The 8,029-nt window shown below is 33.8% G+C and overlaps 1 pseudogene; it reads right to left on the reverse strand.

Annotated features, from left to right (window-relative positions):
* Positions 1–6,303: 6,303 nt before the first annotated feature.
* LOC131663410 (arf-GAP with dual PH domain-containing protein 1-like) lies at positions 6,304–7,525 on the reverse strand (annotated as a pseudogene).
* Positions 7,526–8,029: the final 504 nt, after the last annotated feature.

The following is an 8,029-nucleotide window of genomic DNA, read 5'->3' on the forward strand; positions in this document are numbered from 1 at the left end:
GAGAACTCACAACATGTATTCCTAGATCAGTAGACGAATATGGTAACTCGTACAGTGAGCCAATGATGTTCAAGGTACGTCCGACTACGTACACATCACTATTATTTTTTACTATATTCAAGACTTCAACAGCATGTTTGTTTTCAATATAAACATAATTGTTTTCTCCATCATGACAATTGATTTTAAATAATTTAAGCACTGCTATTTTATACTGAATTGCATCTTTCAGCCTATCTGGTATAGGACCTGAAGTGTGTATGTGCCTTAAATCTGTATTATCATTTAAAGACGATGGTTTTTCTTGCAGCATCTCGATTTCTGAACACCTGTTGATCAACTGTTCCGATACTTTGTTACCACTTCTCAATAGACGTTTTATTCGAGCGATGAAATTTTCAAAACGAAATGCTGAGAAATTTTCCAACTCTCCGTACCTTCTTACATCTAAAGCCAAATGTTGAATATTATGAATATTGTGAGAAACATACCTAGTTCCATATAGATTTCTAAATTGTTGTACGAATATTGTGCTTAGCTTTTCTGCGTAATCGACCCACTGAGGAATGCGACAAAGTATTGGATTACTGTAAATAGTAATAATAATGTGGAGTGTCACAAAATTGTCGTAGATTTCTACGTTGACATTGTTTTTCAAAGCAACAACTCCCGTGTACAATTGAATTTGCCTTAATTCTGTTGCTTTAAATTGTTTGATGAATTTCAAATCTCTTGGTTTACGAGCAAATTCATAAGGGACAAATGGACTTACACCAATAAACATTTCTGAAATTTTATCTATAACTGCTATAGGTAATCTATGTTTTGTAGCAGCAAAGCGTAAAATTAAAAAAATTTTCTTCGTGCTACCAGATACAAGGTGCATTGGATCCACGGGAACTTGAGTCACTACGCCGAATCGTGGGATTTCGCATATTATTGTTTTCTTCAATTGATACCCTTGATTTTTATAGACATCGAAGGCTTGAAATTTGTCGTCTGTGCGCAAAACTCCAACTTCTCCAGGAAAACAAACGCATTCGCGATATGTTCCTCTTATTTCACACTTACTGCAACTGCAGTAACCACTGTGGCATTTTACTCCTAGTATGTATGCCTTAGCTGGTGCATCAAATATCATTCCATCAATTAAAATATTGTATTGAATATCATCTATATCAAATCCATTATTGATGAATAATTTTGCATCTTCCACAAACCAATATAAAAATTCATCAACGTCCTCGGGTTTGGACTTTCCAACATAGACGCCAATAATATATACTCTTCTAGTTATCGTGTCCGAACACAAAATTGGCCATAAATTCTTAACGCAATCGTTACCTAATGGTGCTCCATCTATATTTATTAATAAACCTATATCATTTTTTATAATCCTCTCAAAAATTCTATTCGCAACAATTTTCTTCAAGACATGTTTTAAGCCAAAATGGCAATACTCTCCACCTTTGATTAGATGAACTTTTCCATGTTTTGGCGCTTTAATAATAGTTCTTGGATCAAGAGGTAATTTCAGCATTGGGATATCATCACGTAATTTTCGCAAAAATTTCTTTTGAGCAGCTTTTGGAATCAGGCATTCGATAGCCCATTGACCAAATACATGTTGCAATTGAGTAGATATTTTCTGACAAATATCTTTGGCTGACTCTTCACTATTACATTCGCCATCGAATTCTTCATCACTCTCTTCATTTGAATCAGAATCATCGCAATCACTATATCTATATGTAACTTCATCATCTTGTTGTATGATCGCCTCATCTATTTCATCAAATATTAAATCAATACTAGTTTCAGTAACACTTGTTTCCTCTATAATGCTGCCAACTGATACAAGCTTGGGATCAGGAAAAATTTCTTGAACTTCTGAATTTTTATTTGAATTTTCATTTTTTTCCTTTTTGATCTCTTGAATTTCTTGAACAACTCGAACTGCTGTATTATTTTTAACAATATTTCTCTTCTCATTAAGTATCTGATCAATGAGAAGGGCTGTTCGCTTAGTATCTTTCTCATTTTGTTGTTGAACAAGGCGTCGTTTATGTCTTAGAGAGTAACTTTTGTTACGTGGTCCAGTTCTTCGACTATCCATCTGCAAACAAACAAAAAATCAAATAAAGAATTGGATCATCGTTTTATTTATAAAACAAGGCGTGGCATAAATAATACATTATTGTTCAGAGACTTTTCATAATATATATATAACCATTTTTATAATTTATTTTTGCCCAAAGGAGAGAGTCATCGTAACAACTTTTGGTGACTGCCCGATTAACCCATTAAGGCGTAAATGGTGTTTTTTTCTGAACTATTTTCGGCATCATTTTAGCTAGAATTTTGAAAAATTGTAAATGAAGCAATTTCTCGAGTTATGCAATTGAAACAACAAAAAAAAAAGAAATTTCACACGAAAAAGAATTTTTATTCCTTTGTTTTCGCATTGAAACCGTTAAGAAATTCCTTCAGTTCAAACATTTTCAGCGTCCATGGACCTCCACTTACAAAATCCTAGCATGCGATTTTTAAGATTCAAGATGGTAGCATTTAATATGGCGGTTTAATCTTAAATTTTTGTATATTTTTTATTATCTGTTTATTTAATGCGTATCCATATGGTGATTTTATATATTGGGATTTTTAAGGTCGCTGAATACAAATCTGCTATCAGATTTTATAATTCAAAATGGCGGGTTCAAGACGGCCAATAAATATTTTCAAAAAACGCAAAAGCGAAACATTTTACTTTTGGCAAAGGGCCCTCGTTCCAAACCAAATTGATTTATTATTGTCACTACCTGCTTTACAATTCTTAAATGTACATGATGAAAAAATGTGTATCAAAAGTGTATTCCATGTATCATGAAGACATATTTTGAATATAACTATATGAAAAGTCATGCAGTTTCACGTAAAGAAAGAAGGAAGATCCTTTATTTGGTTACGCAGGAGGCATATGAACAAGGTGAGGCGATGTTTTGATTTTAATTATATGAAAAGCAATTCACTTACATGTAAAATGGGAAATGATTGTGTTATGCAAAAGAGATAAAAAAAGTTATGATCAATGATCAAATGTGACCGTGACAAGGTAATGAGTGTTAGAAGCTGATTTTCGTATTTTCGTCGTTTTTTGCCTATTTTTTGTACATACATGGTTTGCAACGATTACTGAAAATCGTCAGACTCGCGCGAGGTTAATGAGCGGCTAAACGAGAGGAGCCGCGTTCGGTTCGCGAGGGAGAGAGAGCGCGTAGGGGCAATGACCGGGAGAGGAGGCTCCGACCGGCAGTATGACTGTGCCACTCAGTCCGCCTGTATCGTGCAGCTAACCTGTTTTCCGAGCCCTTTTACGTTTTCGGGTGGTGCGAACTTAGAGGTGACTTTGCGAACTTGCGTGCGGTGTGCTAACAGCAGCAACAGCAGTAGCAGCAACAACAACAGCAGCAACAGTAATCGCGGCGGTGCGGCGAGCAGCGAAGCGGCGTTTCAGCGATTTGTTGTTCGGGTACGGTTGGCCACCGTATCCTCATCGTCCTTGCGGTAGGTGCACCTTTCCCCCTTTTATTGTTGTAATTGGCGTGCGATCCCGCGCAGCGTGCGCGAGGAAATTAGTTGTTGCATGCGAGCGGTTAATTCGCGGTAGTCGCGGTTTTCTCTCTCTCTCTCATACGGCGTGCATTGTTATTCGCGCAAGCGTGCGCAAGACTCTCGGCAAAACCCCCGTGTAATTAACGTGCATGAATAAAGTGAACGTTAGCCTTTATTTGATCTAGTAATCATTATTGTGTCTTTCCTTTGTCCGGAGGTCGCGTCAGTGTTTGTTTACAGTTGATTCGAATTCGCCGGTAGCGTAGCACGAATCACGCGAACACCGGTAGACGCGAATCGACATCTTGGGTTCCAGCGGCGGCCGCACGAGCGCTACTAGTAAGGGGCGACAGCGCCGCCAAGCGGTGAGTTGGGGGAACCCAACTCGGAATAGTAAGGAGACTCTGCGCAGGCGCACTCCAAGACAAGGTAGGTTGCTGTGCTTTGAGCACAGAGATAACAAGGCGTCGTCTAGTCGTAGATAAAGGTACGTTTACAAGATTACAGACTAAACGGCAGCCTGTTACAGGTTGTAAATAATAGCGAAAATTTTTTTATACCAATTCCTTGCAACCTTATTCTTGGAGATTTTCTCCGTGTGTTTATAGCTTTTGAGCAAAAAAATCATTAATTATTCAAAAAAATTTTGTGGTTCGGGCGCCATTTTGAAAATACTAAGACCAAAAATTTTATTTTCAAACCATGGATTCTTAAAGTTCAGACATTTATTCCACCGGTTAAAAATATTACCCGTCGATTCCCAACGAGGAAAGCTTTGAAAACTAGATAAAAAAAAATGGGCGGAAAAATCACGCTTATTTTTTATTTTAACGCTATTTTTCATAAATAATATAAATTTTGAATGATTTCGAGTACATTATCGAAAAGAGCTTATTTTAAGCATTCAAAATATATCCGTCTCAATTTTTTCTAACGTCTATAGAATTAGTTATGAGATCCCAACGCAGAAACAATTTTGTATCTTTCGTTTCATAATATGTTCGTATTTGGAACTTTGGGAACATTTCGTTTTTACATTAATTTTAGAATCCGTTAAAATATTGTCTTTGCGTTAATTTAATTGTAATTGTTCAATAATTTGTATGAATTAATCGCAATAAAATGAATTACGGACATATGAAACGACTAAAATTCATGCAATTTTTCATTGGCAAATCTAATACATGGATTACTGTTTTATGATACTAGTGTGAGCACGTACACTCAAAGGGCATTAATTCTTGCAAACACAACCTCGTTTGCTCCATACAAGTTACCTACTGAGTAAATACAAGAATTAATATCCGTTGCGTATGCATAAGTTAAATCTGTATCACTATGTGGGCCCTCGACTCCCACGAGTGCACAGCATAGACATATAAAACTGTTGGTCTATACTTTATATGTCTATGGTGCACAGTCGATTTAGCTTCTGCTACAGAAACCTCGCCGTGGTCGTGAAGCATAACCTGTAAGAGTGCTGACGGCTGCTATAAGTAATTAGCGTCACTGTAATACTAATAGTTTTTTTATTATTTACACTCGCCCATAAGCGTCCCAATAGTCAAAATTTGTAAAATATTGATGCTATACGGTTTTGAAATCATTTCAAGATGTGGCCTGCCAAGTGAATTGCAGATAACGTGTTAATTATAGTTGTAGTTTTATAATACATAAGTTCAATGTATTTTCACAAATAAAAGCTGAATATGAGAGCTGGAATTTGAAGTTTTTTACAAGAACAAATATAAATTTCATGCGTGTAAGCAAATTTTCAAATTAAATCAGTGATGAATGTTTTATATTAATGAAAATTAAATATGTGCTTTTGCTGTGCTAATAAAGATTACAATTGATTAAATAAAGTGTTTGTTTTTTAGTATGATTGTGTTCAACTAATAAAATGAAAAAGTAGCTTAGTGTTGTATTTACAATGGAATAAAAGGCTGATATCGGTTTTTCTTTCTTTAAATAGTTTTTTTCCAGACTTAGAAATGCTCCATGCGCACGCAGTCTTGACCAAAATGACTCTATGTGGACTCAATTTCTTTCTCAAGCCTTACCGAACAAAAGTTGGCTTTGAAAATAGTGATACATGCAGCTGTAAACTGTGTCGAGAGATAAGTGTAAAATCAGAGAAATAAAGAAGATAAGAATATGGTAAATTTGAGGTTTCTATCAGTTTAGTGACATTTTGTGACGTACATCGGCATAGAATTAATTGAAATATTCTCTTGAAGCTAAGCTAAGAAGAGATTGAGTTCCCACAAAATAATTTTGATCAAGTCTGTATGCGCAGAGTTTTTAAATTGACTCTTAATAACAGCTTAATGTTAACCTATAAAATTATTTGCAAATCTTGAGAAAAGTTATGGCCTAAAAATTTGTGTTTTTTTTATGAAGAATCTATGCTTAAAGTTTTAAAAGTCAAAATCCAAAAGTAGAATTATCACTATCAAGTATTAACTACAAAAATAAAATAGAAAATTTTTAGTAACATAATTAGCATGGATGCCCATAAGTTATACAATAAATATCAGTTTTTGTTGTTTTGATAGTAATACAAAAAAGGGTAAATTTCACATTTTCTTTTCTTTTCAAATTTAATAACAAGTGAAAGCAGACATATACTAGTAATTTAAAATACATACCTCTGGGAACAATCATCAATTGGGATCTACCTTCTTCAGTTTAGGCTGAGAGAAGGTAAGTGCGATCTGAAGTATCAAGAGTAAACGAGAAGCCTTAATCACGAGCACCTGGAGGAACTCCTATTTTCACAGCATAACTTTCAGAACAATGTCCTAAGAACATTTCTCCTTTTGGATGAGCATCCTTTAAAAAATACATTTTCAAACAATTAAATATATTTTTGTACCAAGTTCATGAATTATTGATTTGACTGGATAATTAAGAAAAAGACGTCTTTATATTGTAAATATTTAAAATAATTATTTACCATAGGGTCATCATGATACATTAATTTGCAACCATCTAGTGTAAACCATCGTTTTTTATATGCATTACTATGTCTTGGTCCTGTTTTCCATAGAAATCATTCCTTTGGAAAGTCTTTTGTTAGTTGACATAATAATTCTGATTCACTTGTTCCTGGATAAGCAACTTGGAGACGATGTAAGTCAGCTCATTGTATAGGTAAATACCAATTAGTTATTATTTCTGGATTTTCATGATAAACATAAATATGGCATATTTAATTCTGATATTCTTAATACTGCTTTTGGTTCCTGTAAGAGAAAAAATTGTAGCATAATGTTTCAGGAATATTCAAATTCAAACAAGAAAGACTATAATGTATAATTTGTAAATCATATTTTGTAAATTATACCTTATTTTCTTTTACATAATACTTTAGGATGCCATCTGCCTCACTTAAAACAAATTTCCTAGAGTGATGATATCTCGCATCTTCTTTACCTCTTTTCATCACAAACCCTTTCGTCAATCCTGAGACATAATGATTTTATTTATCTACATGGCAAAATTCTTGCCTTTGATACTTAGCTCTGATCTATTGTTCTATTAAAATCCTGCCAATATTAAAACATTTTAAATATGTTGTGCTTTTCAATAAGACTACAAATGATTATGGCACTTACTGAGGTGAGTCTTGATTAGGTTTTTGATAACAAGGGGGAACTCTTTCTTCATAGTGCAATCATTGTAGCAGCATTCTCGTACTCAATTCACTTGTGAGTCTTCCCATTTATCGAGTTTTGGATGCAACTTTTGAAACAGCTGTTGAGAAATATTAATTTCTTTTTTGTTACAACCAAAAGTCCAAACTACTTTACATTATCTATACCTGAAAAAGATACATTTGTAACAATAAATATATTCTTAATTGGAATATTAGTCTTTAATTGACAAACAGAAACTGCTTACAACCCATACTGAACATCTCAGCCGAATGAATGTTTTATTTTTTCCTTAGTTGAAAATTGAAATCCATGTTATGTAGAGATGAATAAAAAAAGAAACAAGTGTGCCATGTAAGTTTTTAAAAGACACTGTTTTAAAAAATGTTTACACTTACTCAGTCAAACAGTAGTGACAGACGTAAAGGCATCATGAAGGGCTTGCCAATTGGGTCGATTGAGTCCTTATTGTAATTGCAACTTCTTAACTTTCCACAGTATCCTTTTTTTAAAAAATTGCATACAGCTCAGATTGATATATGTGACAATTAAAATTGGTATCTATAAAATAATATGGATATTATGAATGAAGCTTGATCAATGTAGTATTTATATAAAATCATTTGAAAGTGGATCAAAAGTATATTTTAAGTACTTATCCAAAAAATATTCATTTCAATTATTCTAAAAACAACTAATATAACATTAAAAAAGATACTACTCACCACTTAATTATTATAGAAAATGTTTTTTCTTTG

The sequence above is a fragment of the Phymastichus coffea genome, unplaced genomic scaffold (genome assembly GCF_024137745.1).
Source record: "Phymastichus coffea isolate CEN01 unplaced genomic scaffold, Cenicafe_Pcof_1.1 PCOF00035, whole genome shotgun sequence".
NCBI classification, from domain to species: Eukaryota; Metazoa; Arthropoda; class Insecta; order Hymenoptera; family Eulophidae; genus Phymastichus; species Phymastichus coffea.